The sequence below is a fragment of the Hoplias malabaricus genome, chromosome Y, assembly GCF_029633855.1.
Source record: "Hoplias malabaricus isolate fHopMal1 chromosome Y, fHopMal1.hap1, whole genome shotgun sequence".
NCBI classification, from domain to species: domain Eukaryota; kingdom Metazoa; phylum Chordata; class Actinopteri; order Characiformes; family Erythrinidae; genus Hoplias; species Hoplias malabaricus.
This window is the reverse complement of record NC_089820.1, coordinates 57,897,416-57,911,629: the sequence shown is the minus strand read 5'-3', so window position 1 is coordinate 57,911,629 and position 14,214 is coordinate 57,897,416. Positions and strand designations below refer to the sequence as shown.

General features: G+C 46.1%; 1 pseudogene; it reads right to left on the bottom strand.

Annotated features, from left to right (window-relative positions):
• LOC136678481 (A disintegrin and metalloproteinase with thrombospondin motifs 18-like) overlaps positions 1-14,214 on the bottom strand; it is a 128,946-nt pseudogene that overhangs the window by 61,192 nt on the left and 53,540 nt on the right.

The following is a 14,214-nucleotide window of genomic DNA, read 5'->3' as shown; positions in this document are numbered from 1 at the left end:
TACACACTCTATCAGATTACTCTAGTTAAAAAGTCTGTACGTATGTTACATAGAAACCCGGGGCAGTAGAAAAGCAGAGTGCCCCACCCCCCAATGATCACTGTGAACCTAACTGTATAATTTTAAATAATAAATAGTAATGCACATTGAAAACCTTGTACTAATTATAGATGCAAGAAATGTGTCTCCCCTCTTCATCTGCCTCACATTGGTTTGTCATCACAGTGAGTTGCCAGGTCCATGGGTTTTAAGCAATACTGGATTATTTTCTGTGAAGTTGCTCATCATCTGGTTTTTTTTTTAGTTTCTAAAGTTTATAAAGAGAAGCTCTTGGATTGTCCTACTATTATTGGTTTAATTGTCAGTCAGTCGTGAGGGTATTCCATTAAGAACCTATTAGGTGAGATCACGCCGCTATGCCATTATTATTAGAATCAGAATCACTTTATTGGCCACTGTGCTGCACCCAATCCGTGCAGTGAAACACACATTTACGCATACACTAGTCAACACTAGGGGGCAGTGAGCAGTGCCCAGAGCGGTGGCAGCCCTAGCCACGGCACCCGGGAGCAGTTGGGGGTTAGGTGCCTCGCTCAAGGGCACTTCAGTCATGACCTGCCGGCTCTGGGGATCGAACCGGCCACCTTCCAGTTAAACTCCCTGTTCAGTAAACAACAAATCACAGCTGCCCTCGTGTATAGTGTGCAGTCTACAGGCCATTCTTGGAATTACAATTGAGTCACGCATAATCACCAATGTTGTTTGGCTGTAGTTATGTCCAAAAAAACCCCATCGAATGCTAAAATCCACAAGACGACAAAAAATCCTGAGAACATCCGTGTTTTATAACCTCCCACACAAAACACACGAACGCGACCAGGAAACTACCACCCGACTTGCTTTGAACGCAGCAATACTCCTTGTAGCCTTAAAACAACAGTGCTCTAGCGCCCCCTTCAGGAACTGCTCTTGAGAAATTTGGATGTTTAATGTCTTCCCAGCACTGAAATAAAATGTACGCCCATGATACAAGTGGTTAAATAATCTTCAGGGTTTACCACAAAATCTCTAGCGATCTCATTAATGTTTGTGGCTGAATGCCATGGAATCCTCACAGATATGTACACCTCAGTGGTGGATGCTGGTCTTTCAAGGAGGGGAAGCTCAGATCAGAATGAAAATTTAATGCTCCCACGGATCTTTACACCAAAGGATCGCTGATTCGCTCATTTCGCTGTCAATCAAAAAGGGATTCAGCCTCAGACAGATCATCCAATCATCATGCAGAAGCTGAGCGTCCGGGCCAGCCGAGGCCAGCCCACTGCCCCATAGACCCCCAGAGACGCTGAGCGTCCGATGGGCGGGACAAAGCCCAGCATTTATCAATGACTCGTCTCGTTTCGCTGCACTTCGCTGCTTCGCTATTGAACTCTGTGGACGCTCAGCGTCCTCACTGTTTAAAGCACTGTGAAGCTGCGGGAATGATTGAGAGAAAGCCGCGTCTTTACCAGTGATAAGAAGCTGATTCTGAACAAAAGTTGAGCGCGTTGTAGTGCATATTTATTCAATGACATGTACACACAACAGTATATATTTGATCACTTATTTTTTACATTTTAGGGGAAGCTGAGCTTCACTTGCAGTCTTAGAGCAATCGCCACTGGTACACCTAGCCTTCCCAGAAGAGTCGAGGCTGTTACTGCAGTAAAAAGGAGCATCAACTGCTTATTAATTCCCTAGGTTTCTGTGAGGAGCAGGTGTCCCGTGTGGAGCAGGGGTGTGTATGGTTGTGTTATTCTGGCTGTGGACGAAAGTGGACTTTAAAATAGATCGGAGCAGAGTGATTACAGAGAGATTACACCAAATCACAGACGAGACCGGCTCTGCGGTCACAGGTCCCTCTGTTTTCATCTGTTTTTATCAGAGACCGCTCCCTCTGCCCTGAAATATAACGAGTCTGAGTTTGTTTTAAAGTCAAACCCAGACTGGAAGGAGCTGCAATTCGCCTCGAGGCCAGAAACACAAACCCTCGCACAAAGTGTGTGTGGCTTTCTGGTGTTTTTTTTTCTCCCTCATCTCTCTCTCTCTCTGCTCACCACAGAAATGACAATGTGTCACTGGTCAGTGAGGCGAACAGCACTTGGCTCCGGATTTAACTCGTATTTTGGATCGGTTCTGAAAGTCGCATATTTCCAGGCATGCAATTAAAGCAAAGGCATGTTCGGAGACGGTGAAAAAGTGGCACGGCTTCAGCACCCGACCCGAAATAACACTCCGGAGCACATTCTGCCTCTTCTGATGAAATCTAAGCTACTGTTGGTCACTCAGCGGAACAAAGGGTGAATTTTTAGCACATGTCGGGGAACGGCTTTTGGGTTTCGGGCGCGACTGGAAGCTGAAGAGACTGTGAAGGCTGCCAAGGCTCTCTGTACCATTCAGACTCATACATCTGCTTATACAGAAAATATGAAGGGTTTATAACAGGGGTCTTAAACTTCTCCACAGTGTGACTGCTATTTTAGAAGCTAAAAACATTTCGCAACCTCCCATCTCACTATAAGTGGGAGCTGTTTAAGGGGAGCTATAGTGGGAAACACTATCGTAGCTCTACAGCATCAACAGTGACTGCTGGTTGTAGATTAGTCAGCAACTGACCATATCACACTGATATATTTGGGGCTGCAACATTGAAAACAGCCACCGAAGATTGGATCTAGTTCTGTCATTCACAAATAACCCAGCAGTGGTCAGTCAGAGTGATTCTGAATGGCAGAAAGATTGCAGGAGAATCTGAAGAGATGATCTACAGTAGATAAATCCATACGAGCCCCGCAGTCAGGAGAGAATCTGATGAAGAGTAACATCTACAGCCAATCAGGTACCGGCCACTGATGACTCCTCCCATAACGTCCAGCTGAGCCAATCAGACACAAGCTTCTGATTTAGGAACCATCCGCTGATGACTCCTCCATAACGTCCAGCTGAACCAATCAGACACAAGCCCCCTATTTAGGAACCATCCGCTCATGACTCCTCCCATAACGTCCAGCTGAGCCAATCAGACACAAGCTTCTGATTTAGGAACCATCCGCTGATGACTCCTCCCATAACGTCCAGCTGAACCAATCAGACACAAGCCCCCTATTTAGGAACCATCCGCTCATGACTCCTCCCATAACGTCCAGCTGAGCCAATCAGACACAAGCCCCCCATTTAGGAACCATCCGCTCATGACTCCTCCCATAACGTCCAGCTGAGCCAATCAGACACAAGCCCTGTACTTAGGAACCATCTGCTCATGAATCCTCCCATAAACATCCAGCAGATTCTCAGAAATAACCAGTACAGATTGATCCACACAAACTCTTCTGTGCTGATGGAGTGCAGTGTTTGTTGAGCAGTGTGAAAAGAATCTGTGGAGCTTCATGTGTCTTAGAGGAGGCATGTGCTACTGAACCTCACAGGGTGGGGGGGGTGGGGGGGTCTGGCTAATGAGAGGATCTGGTAATGATTAAATTATGGAGGAAAACTGGGTAAACATAGAAAAAGATGAATTAACTAATAGCATTAACATCCAGATTTGATCATGTGACAAACGTAGTGATGAAACATTTACTGGATGAAAAAGAGCTGCAGCCACTGTGAAAGGCTCTGGCTCTGTTTACATTCAGACAGATGCAGTATATTATTATGTGGAGTATTCCTACAGGTTTTTCCCGGTAAGTGATTCAACAGCTACAGGTATTGACCAGAGAGAGAGAGAGAGAGGACAGAACGAAAAAAAAACACAAACAGAGAATGCGTAGAAGTGGAAGTGAGAGTAAGAGATAGCAGAGGCAGGGGAGGAAAAGAGATCACAAGAGAAAAAGTGATAGGGAGAGAGGACAAGAAAACATGCATAGGAAAGAGAGAGAGAGAGAGAGAGAGGGAGAGAGAGAGAGAGAGAGAAAGAGAAAGAGGGAGAGAGAGAGAGAGAGAAAGAGGGAGAGAGAGGGAGAGAGAGAGAGAGAGGGAGAGAGAGGGGGGAGAGAGAGAGAGAGGAGAGAGAGAGGGGGGGGAGAGAGAGTGGGAGAGAGAGGGGGGGAGATAGAGAGAGAGAGAGAGGGAGAGAGGGGGGGGGAGAGAGAGGGAGAGAGAGAGAGAGAAAGAGAAAGAGGGAGAGAGAGAGAGGGAGAGAGAGGAGAGAGAGAGAGAGAGAGGGGGGAGAGAGAGAGAGAGGGAGAGAGAGAGGGGGGGAGAGAGAGAGAGAGAGAGAGAGGGAGGGGAGGGGGGGAGATAGAGAGAGAGGGAGAGAGAGAGAGGGAGAGATTTGGGGTTGCTCTCTGTCTGAGTGGCGAGACATGCTCAAATCTCTGGGGGCTAAGGCCTGTGCAGCTCCATAATAAAACCCCAACAGCCCTGTCAACACTGAGGGTATATGCTGGAAAGATAAGCACAGGTCTCTGTCTGTCTCTGTCTCTGTCTGTCTGTCTGTCTGTCTCTCTCTCTCTCTCTCTCTCTCTCTCTCTCTCTCTCTCTCTCTCTCTCTCCTCTCTCTTGCATGACACATTCTGTTCTTAGTTCATAAATCAGCGCACACAATGCTTCAAAGAGTAAGTGATAAATCTCAGGAGTTTAAGAGTGTCTTTAATTTAAAGCACTGATGTTATTTAAAATATTTCACGTGTCATCTCCCTATCATTCTCTTATCTGTCTATCCCTCTGTCTCTTAACAGACACATGTCAAAACACCTTGGGACATCCTTGCTCCATGGTCCTACGCTCCTTGCTCACATTCCCAGCGTAAGCAGTTTTGAGACGGTGGACGGAGGTCAGTGAGGGCACTGGAACCCGTCTGCGTCTGTGCAGCTCCATTCACGACAGGCACTGTGTCTGATCCCTTTCTAACAGAGCTGCATTAACTCCTTCAGCAGTGTGTTCCTCTGAACATCACACAAGACCTGACATTACACACACTCCATAAATGCCTCAGTAACAATAACCTAATAGTTATTAACAAGAAAGGAGTGCTGCAGAGCAATAAAATAATTCAGTTTGTGATGTCAGCACTGCTGGGATTAAAAAGAAATCCCATACGTACACTCCCACCACTCCTCAAAAAACAGACTACAACTACGTTATAAAGAGAACGCACACCCACAACACACACACAACTACGGAAGCCCTGAAGGTCAAGTTGAATAAAAAAGTTTAGTGTATGTATGTTACTAATGTAATGTAAGGTCCATGTTAGTTTATTTTCTGCCTGTTATACACCACAACAGCTCTAAATTGTTCAGCTGTTTTAATTATTCATAATTGATATATTTTTAATTAAGAACAGCTGAACTGTTTGTCTCTCCGGTGGCTGTGTGACGGCCAGTTTGATTGTATCTTGGCCGTGGGCACTGCACTGTGTTTGACTGTTCTCTTGTGGTCAAAGCTGGTACAGCATGCTAATTATTAGCACCTAGCTCCTCAAACCACCCCCCTCCCCTCCTTTGTTTTTTTATTTATATTATTTTTATTTGGGGTATGAGGAAATTAAATCCACCCCCTGCTGGTCAAAGCTGGAAGAGCATGTCAAATGTAGACTGTAGAAGGGGAAAGAATGTGCTTCTGATGGCTGATATTGTACAAGTGACGCTAGAAATATGTTTTCAGCTGTTTATGGTGAGTATAACAGACAGAGAAAAATAAATCATGTAATGGAACTTAGTCTCAGGAACATATTAAACCTTTTATTCAGCTTCAGGGCTTCGGTACACAACACACACGAAACTCTGATCACTTTCAGCAGCACCACAAACACACCTCACACCTCCAGCTGCGTTCCTGCTCCAGGGCTTTTGAACAAACCATTTGTGAACGAACCGTTTCAGACTCTGGTTTTGGACGATTACTTATCGTGGAATGATTCATTTTTGGATAAATACTGTTTGAACAAATGATATTTTTTAATCCATTTTTCATTCATTCATTCATTATCTGTAACCCTTATCCAGTTCAGGGTCGCGGTGGGTCCAGAGCCTACCTGGAATCATTGGGCGCAAGGCAGGAACACACCCTGGAGGGGGCGCCAGTCCTTCACAGGGCAACACAGACCACACACACGGACACTTTTGAGTCGCCAATCCACCTACAAATGTTTGTTTTTGGACTGTGGGAGGAAACCGGAGCGACCAGAGGAAATCCACGCAGACACAGGGAGAACACACCACACTCCTCACAGACAGTCACCCGGAGCAGGAATCGAACCCACAACCTACAGGCCCCTGGAGCTGTGTGACTGCGACACCCACCTGCTGCGCCACCGTGCCACAATTCATTTTTCAATGATTCAGTTTTGGTTGATTGCTTTTGACTGAGGATGAAGGCTGATGCGTTTTCAGCATTAAATGAGTTTCAGTACTGAGATCTGGAGCCCACCATTATGAGGTTAAACTCAGCAAAACAGACACAACAAGCGTGGAGAAATAGAAAACACTGAGTAAACACGGAGAAAACAAGAACGGAGAAGAAAGACAACGGAGCAAAAACAGCTAAAAACAGGAAGGAAGTTTGAAGAGAGAAAGAGATTAAAGGAAGAAGGGGAAAAAAGAGGAAACAAAGAAGAAAATAGAACAGAACGAAAGAAAAGAAAAGGACATCATCAGGTCAACACACACACACACACACACACACACACATAGCAAATTAATAAGAGTGTGTCATACTGTGAAGGGCAGGGCTGTGTGTTGCAGAGCTGAGAGCCCACTGCTGGCCGGGTCAGAGGGTCACACAGTGAGGAGTTCACCTGAGAACGCTGGTCCTGCACACACACAGCTTTCATCGACACTCGACCTGAAACACACACACACACACACACACACACACACACACACAAACTGTGAATATGTATTTGGACTGAATACTACAGACTCATGTAACAATAACTCTAAAATGAAGGGAATTAATACACAGTTTGTCCCTCATTTTCTTTACGCTCCGAGAAGGATTTGCACTCAATGTTGGAACATTGCTGTGAGGAATGAATGGCATGCAGCCATGAGAACATGAGATGAGTAGTTCTGGATTACAAATACTGCTCTAACTTGTCCCAGAGTTACTACCTGGAGCTCATCTCCTCAGGAGACAGTTTCACTGCTCCACAGCCCTCTCTCAGCACTGAGACTGGGAGTCTTCATTAAGACTGTGTTTGGACAAAAGACTGGCAGCATTCACCTTAGTGGAGTTCTCTGGTTATTACAGACTGACTATAGTGTGTTTTTTTATATCTAACTGTTATTAAAATATCATAAACTCATAGAAAAGTTGAAAGTATGAGGCTGGTCTGGAGCTGAAAGGATGAACCGACTGGAAGAAAAGAGAGAATGAGAAAAAGAGAGAAATGAAAGAGATGAGTTCTGTCATAGATCTGTCTGTCTGCCTTCAGCTCCCCACACAGAGAGAGTATGAATGAAGGCACTGATACACACACACACACACACACACACACACACACACACACACACTGATGAGTGAATGAGAGGGTGTGTGTTTGGGGGGTATTTGTCTTTCACAAAGGTGCTTTTGATAAATTTGGGCAAACTTCTCCCTCCTCCCACACACACAAACACACAACAAACACACACACACACACACACACACACACACAAACCACACTCTTTCTCTCTCTCTCCCTTTCTCTCTCTCTCTATTTAGTTATAATTACTCTCTTATACACCGTCTCATTTCTCTCTTTTTCTTTACATTCTCTCTTTCATTCTACCCTGCATTATCCCAGCTCTTTCTTCACACACACACACCCCTCCCTCACCTCCTGCACACGAGGCTGAGCAGTCTGAGCGGATGATAGTCCAGGTGTAGTTGTGTTTTTTCGGCTGGAGAGGAGAGTGTACTCCCAGAGGACTCCTGGGTTTTTACCCTGCAGAAGAATCTGAGGAGGACACACTCTATCAGATTAGGTCGACAGAACCTCACATCAGTTCCCCGTTAATACACATCACTTTTACAGTTGACAAAGAACAAACAATGTGAACGGAGAAGAAAGAGAACAGAGTGAAACGGCTAAAAACCAGAGCTTCTGCTCCTCGCTCCTCACTGCTGTGCGCTCGGGGTCGGGTGAACAGCGAGCGGCTCATTATCATTTAAAGGAAACAGGTGCTGAAAGCGGGCGTTCTGAACAGGGGCTGTTTACACAGGGGGAGAACACTGCTGTGGGGCTCGTGGGGTTTGGACCAAAGCAGGTGAAAAACCCCCCGGACTTTGTTCCCTTGTGGAAAAGAAGGAGACTACGTCCTGTTTAAATGTGGAAGCAATAAACAATGTCATATCCGACCACTCTGAATAACTTTGTTAAGTTTATATTACTGAAATTTAAAATAATATCAGCGGAATTAAATGTTAAACAGAGGAGACAGTTACAGAGGGACCACACTGTTCCTAGACACTGTGGTCAGATGAGGCACTGACCGCTGCTTAGACGTGAACGATGTTTAAATGGAGTTGTGTACAACGTCTGAATCGAAGCGTCCCTTTTGCAATCACGGATCAAAAAAGGCTTTGTGAATCTGTTCTTCATTTTCTGTTGTTTCTGAGGTTTCATGATCTTATCGCTGAGTGTTATTGTATTCCGGTCTCAGTCTCAACACAGAGGAGTGTGTGTGTGTGGTGTGTTGATCAGGTGGGTGGTCCCGGAGAAACGAGTGAGAAGTGAGTGAGATTTGGGACACGACTGAGGAGGAAGTCCACTGGACCAAGCGGGAGGTCATGCCTGAGGTTTCCTCAAATGGAGTGGAAAGGTCCTTCTGAAATAAGAAGGCCTTTGTCCTGCTCTTGAACAGTGGGATTTTTCTTCCACTATCTGGCAACCTCCAGCTGAACGTTAACAAGACAATGCGGTAACAAAGGAGTGGCTGCAAATGACACACAGGTTGATCCTGGCTTGTTTCTGAAATAATTCAGAGGTTAATTACTGTGTCAAAAGTGATGATGAGTTCAATCTGTTCACATTCTTTAATTCATTCATTCATTCATCTTCTGTAACCCCTTCATTCTGAAAAGGGATCAGCTTCAGACACAGTTTTAAAGTGTGTTGATGCAGAAGGAAGCTAACATCGTTGTTAGCAACTTGAATAGCCACCTAAAGCTGTAAATACAGAAAGGACAAAACATCACCACCGCCTGCTTGATACGGTTTTAACCCTCAACACGCCGACAAAGCACCTCTCACTCTCTGAAGTATCATAGATTCCAAATAACACGTTCCTCATCAGCTCCTCAGGTCCAGCAACACAGCCCCTATACATTGCTGAGCCTTGGGCCCTAGCTCACTGTCGCTGCGGGGTGGTTTGTCCCTCCTTGGACCACTGTCTCTAGGGGTGTTGCTAATCTAGGGTTCAGTTCCTTGAGCAAGACTTCTAAGGCTACATCTGAATGATAAATGTACATCTGCCAAATGTAATTGTTAATGTATATAAACATCAGCATTACTGGCAAAGTGCATATAGTTTTTACATATGTGTTCCCTCTAGAGAAGGCAGTGTGTGTGTGTGTGTGTGGTGGTGTGTGTGCGTGTCCTGCTTGTTGAAGCAGGACATGAAGGCTTTTATCTCACGCAGGTAAAACACACTGGAGCTGTTTCCTCGTTTGAAAACTGGAGCTTATTCAGAAAAAGACAAAAGAGTCAAAGAGAAACAACTCCAGGGAAAAGAATCATAAAGGAGAGGTTTTAAAGAAGGCATCATTTGTTCAGTGCATGTTCACATTCATCTGTGTATCTGGAGACCACCAACACACACACTGTGAAACAAGACGCCCCCAGGCAGTTTTCTGTGCGCTGCCTAAGTCTGAAAAAACGAGTCGTTCGGATTCTGCTCCACTTCTGACGTCAAGTGCAGAGACTTTAGAATGGCCCCGCCCCCTCGTCTGAGTCTGTCCAATCACAGCGCTGGACCCGTGTTTATGTGAGAGCGAAAAGACGAGGTTAAACGCAGCAAAACAGACACAACGAGCGCGGAGAAATAAGAGCACTGAGTAAAAACGGAGAAGAAAGAGAACAGAGTGAAAACGGATAAAGACCAGAGCTTCTGCTCCTCGCTCCTCACTGCTGTGCGCTCGGGGTCGGGGTGAACAGCGAGCGGCTCATTATCATTTAAAGGAACAGGTTCTGAAAGCGGGCGTTCTGAACAGGGGCTGTTTACACAGGGGGGAGAACACTTGCTGTGGGGCTCGTGGGGTTTGGACCAAAGCGGGTCACAGACGTTTCATGAAGAAACAGGGCAGAATTTTTACCTTTTAAAGGTAAAATACAATACTATTTTCCGACATTTTTCGATATTTTTTTGTGCAGAAACCGCAATATAATGCATCAAATCTTTTGGACCTTTTAAAACACTCTTAATCCTTTAAGAGGCTACACTGATCCATGTCTTTCCATATCTATCATTATCCATATCTCCAATCTAGTTCTCTGCTGCCCTCTGTCTGCAGAAACAACACCCTACCACACTGCAACAAGAACTGTGAAGGCAACATATAATTTAAAAGAGTATTAGGTTTTTTGCTGTTTTCGCTCCTTTGTTCTCCCTAAAGTTCATTCATTATCTGTAACTCTTATCCAGTTCAGGGTCGCGGTGGGTCCAGAGCCTACTAGAATCATTGGGCGCAAGGTTGGAACACACCCTAGAGGGGGCGCCAGTGCTTCACAGGGCAACACACACACACTCACACATTCAATCACACACTCACACCTACAGACACTTTTGAGTCACCAATCATCCTACCAACGTGTGTTTTTGGAGCGTGGGAGGAAACCAGAGCACCCGGAGGAAACCCAAGCAGACACAGAGAGAACACACCACACTCCTCACAGACAGTTACCCGGAGGAAAACCCACACAGACACAGGGAGAACACACCACACTCCTCACAGACAGTCACCCGGAGGAAACCCAAGCAGACACAGAGAGAACACACCACACTCCTCACAGACAGTTACCCGGAGGAAACCCCACACAGACACAGGGAGAACACACCACACTCCTCACAGACAGTCACCCGGAGGAAACCCAAGCAGACACAGAGAGAACACACCACACTCCTCACAGACAGTTACCCGGAGGAAACCCACACAGACACAGGGAGAACACACCACACTCCTCACAGACAGTCACCCGAAGGAAACCCACGCAGACACAGAGAGAACACACCACACTCCTCACAGACAGTCACCCAGAGGAAACCCACGCAGACACAGGAGAACACACCACACTCCTCACAGACAGTCACCCGGAGGAAACCAACGCAGACACAGAGAGAACACACCACACTCCTCACAGACAGTCACCCGGAGGGAAACCCACGCAGACACAGAGAGAACACACCACACTCCTCACAGACAGTCACCCGGAGCGGGACTCGAACCCACAACCTCCTGGTCCCTGGACCTGTGTGACTGCGACACCTACCAGCCGCCCTCTCCTAAAGTTGCAGAGTGTAATTTACTTGATCTACAGCATGATCTTGGAATAAAGAGGAAGGTGTGTTTTCTACCCTCCCCCAAAAAGTTACATAGTGCAGTTTCTGCAGTGCTGAGCTGAGAGTAGCAAAGACAGAGGCCGTGTTCTCCCCATTACAGCTCAGTAGAGCTTCACAATGGATTTGAAGCTGTAATTTTATGGGTGAAAATATTATCTTGTGTTCCTTTAAGGGGTGGATTTAATGGCCTTAGGCTGTCATATGTAAATGTGTTCATTTCTGTGACATCACAAACCTAATGAAATAAAACCTGGCTGTTTTTGAAGCTTAATATTAATAATATATGGATGCTATAGATTTTTAAAATGATAATGCTGATTTATTATGTTGAGTGTGGCTCTGATCCTGGACAACAGACTAAAAATAGTATATTAACATGTTTTTAGTGTCATTTTAATAAACTTTATTAATTTTACTGCCTCAGCTGCTTCTGATGAATGAATTTGTGAAATATAAATAAAATCAACATGTTACAACTCTTCCACTTGGAATCAATTCAACTTTCCAAGACGTGCCTCTAACAGGTTTAAAACGCGAGTGTCTTGGAAAGCGTCCACAGAGACCCCTCATGCGATCCAGTCCGAAAACAGGGCCAGAGATTTATCGGCCGTCCTGTAAGATGGAGAGAATGTTCCAGAAAGGGCTCGGGGGGTGAGGAGGCTTGGGGGTGAGGGGGCTCAGGGTGGGGGTCTCCTGTCCATCTGCAACACAGCGATCCACCTGAGTCCAACACAACACGAGGGAAACTCTGGGAATTTATTTTGACCGAGAGACCGTGTGTGTGATAGAGCCGGGGCTCGGGTTTCAGCTTTAACTCCACACAGATGCACCACGACCCAATCCTCAGTCTGTCCACTCTGCAGCAGCTGGAACAACCGCTCTCCACTCAAACCCTACAGCAGACAAGTCTCTAGAGGCGGTTTATATCAGTGTGAAAATAACCACATCATATTATTACTGTCACTGTTATTGTCTGTTTCAGTTCTTATTGTTCTGGCTGAAAGTCAAGCATTCTTTCATGTTACACTGTTACACACACACACACACACACACACACAGACAGACACACACACACACACACGTACAAGACAGGAACCCGATGAATATGAGAGGACTGTGAAAGTGATTGTGTGAGTGACTGGGTGAGTGTGTGAGTGACTGGGTGAGTGTGTGAGTGACTGGGTGAGTGTGTGAGTGACTGGGTGATTGTGGTGAGTGACTGGGTGAGTGTGTGAGTGACTGGGTGAGTGTGTGAGTGACTGGGTGAGTGTGTGAGTAACTGGGTGAGTGTGAGAGTGACTGGGTGAGTGTGAGAGTGACTGGGGAGTGTGTGTGTGAGTGACTGGGTGAGTGTGTGAGTAACTGGGCGAGTGTGTGAGTGACTGGGCGAGTGTGTGAGTGACTGGGCGGGTGTGTGAGTGACTGGGTGAGTGTTTGAGTAACTGGGTGAGTGTGTGAGTGACTGGGTGAGTGGTGTGAGTGACTGAGTGAGTGTGTGAGTGACTGGGCGGGTGTGTGAGTGACTGGGTGAGTGTTTGAGTGACTGGGTGAGTGTTTGAGTAACTGGGTGAGTGTGTGACGTGAGACTGGGTGAGTGTGTGTGTAACTGGGTGAGTGTGTGAGTGACTGGGTGAGTGTGTGTGTAACTGGTGAGTGTGTGAGTGACTGGGTGAGTGTGTGAGTGACTGGGTGAGTGTGAGAGTGACTGGGTGAGTGTGTGAGTGTGTGATGCTCTGTGGTGGATTGCATTGGTCTAGATCCACAACAACACTCATTATTATGAACTGGCTGCTGAATGAATGAATGAATGAATGAATGAATGATACAGTGTTTTCTCAGTGTATTGTATAACGCCGATGTGGCTGAGGCCAAGAGCTGAGAAGTAAATTCTATTCTGCTGCACTATTTTTCTGATGGATCTCACAGTGAAAGAGCTTCACCCACATCCCTCTGCTTTTTCTGCCATCCCTCTTTTCAGGCACATCCCTCACTCCACTCATATTTGACTTGACTGTAAGCAGCTGTGATGTGTCCTCAGGCAAGTCACAGGTAGATCAAAATATAAAATGCCAGATGAGGCCACTAGGAACAAATTAAGTGTGTGTGTGTGTGTGTGTGTGTGTGTGTGTGGTGAGCTCAGTGTCAATCTGCTGCTTTAAACCCGCCTGACCCAACAAAGCCCTGCCACAAGAAGTGAAATATCTAAATGAATGTGCTCTAGTTTCACACAGAGCCGCTGTGTTATGTCTGAGTCGCACCACCGCTCTTCAGTCCAGAGAACATTCTCCTGCCCCCTGACACTCATCATCTGTTCACAGAACCGCAGACGCTCTCCAACAGTTCTCTATCACTCCTTCAGCTTCTCGCTTTCTTTAACGCCTCCTTCTCTCTCTTTTCTTCTCCCCCTCAGTCTTTTCTGTTCCTCGACGTCTTGCGTTCTCCTTTATTCCTTTGCATTTTTTAGACCTAATGTTGCTTTCTCTCTTCTGATTCCTCACTCTCTCACTCTCTCCCTCTATCCGGCATCCACTGCCTCTCTCTCTCTCTCTCTCTCTCTCTCTCTCTCTCTCTCTCTCCCTCGCTATCCGGCATCCACTGCCTTCTCTCTCTCTTTCTCTCTCCTTCTCTCTCTCTCTCTCTCGCTCCCTCTCTCTCTTTCTCCCTCTCTCTCTCTCTCTCTCTCTCTCTCTCTCTC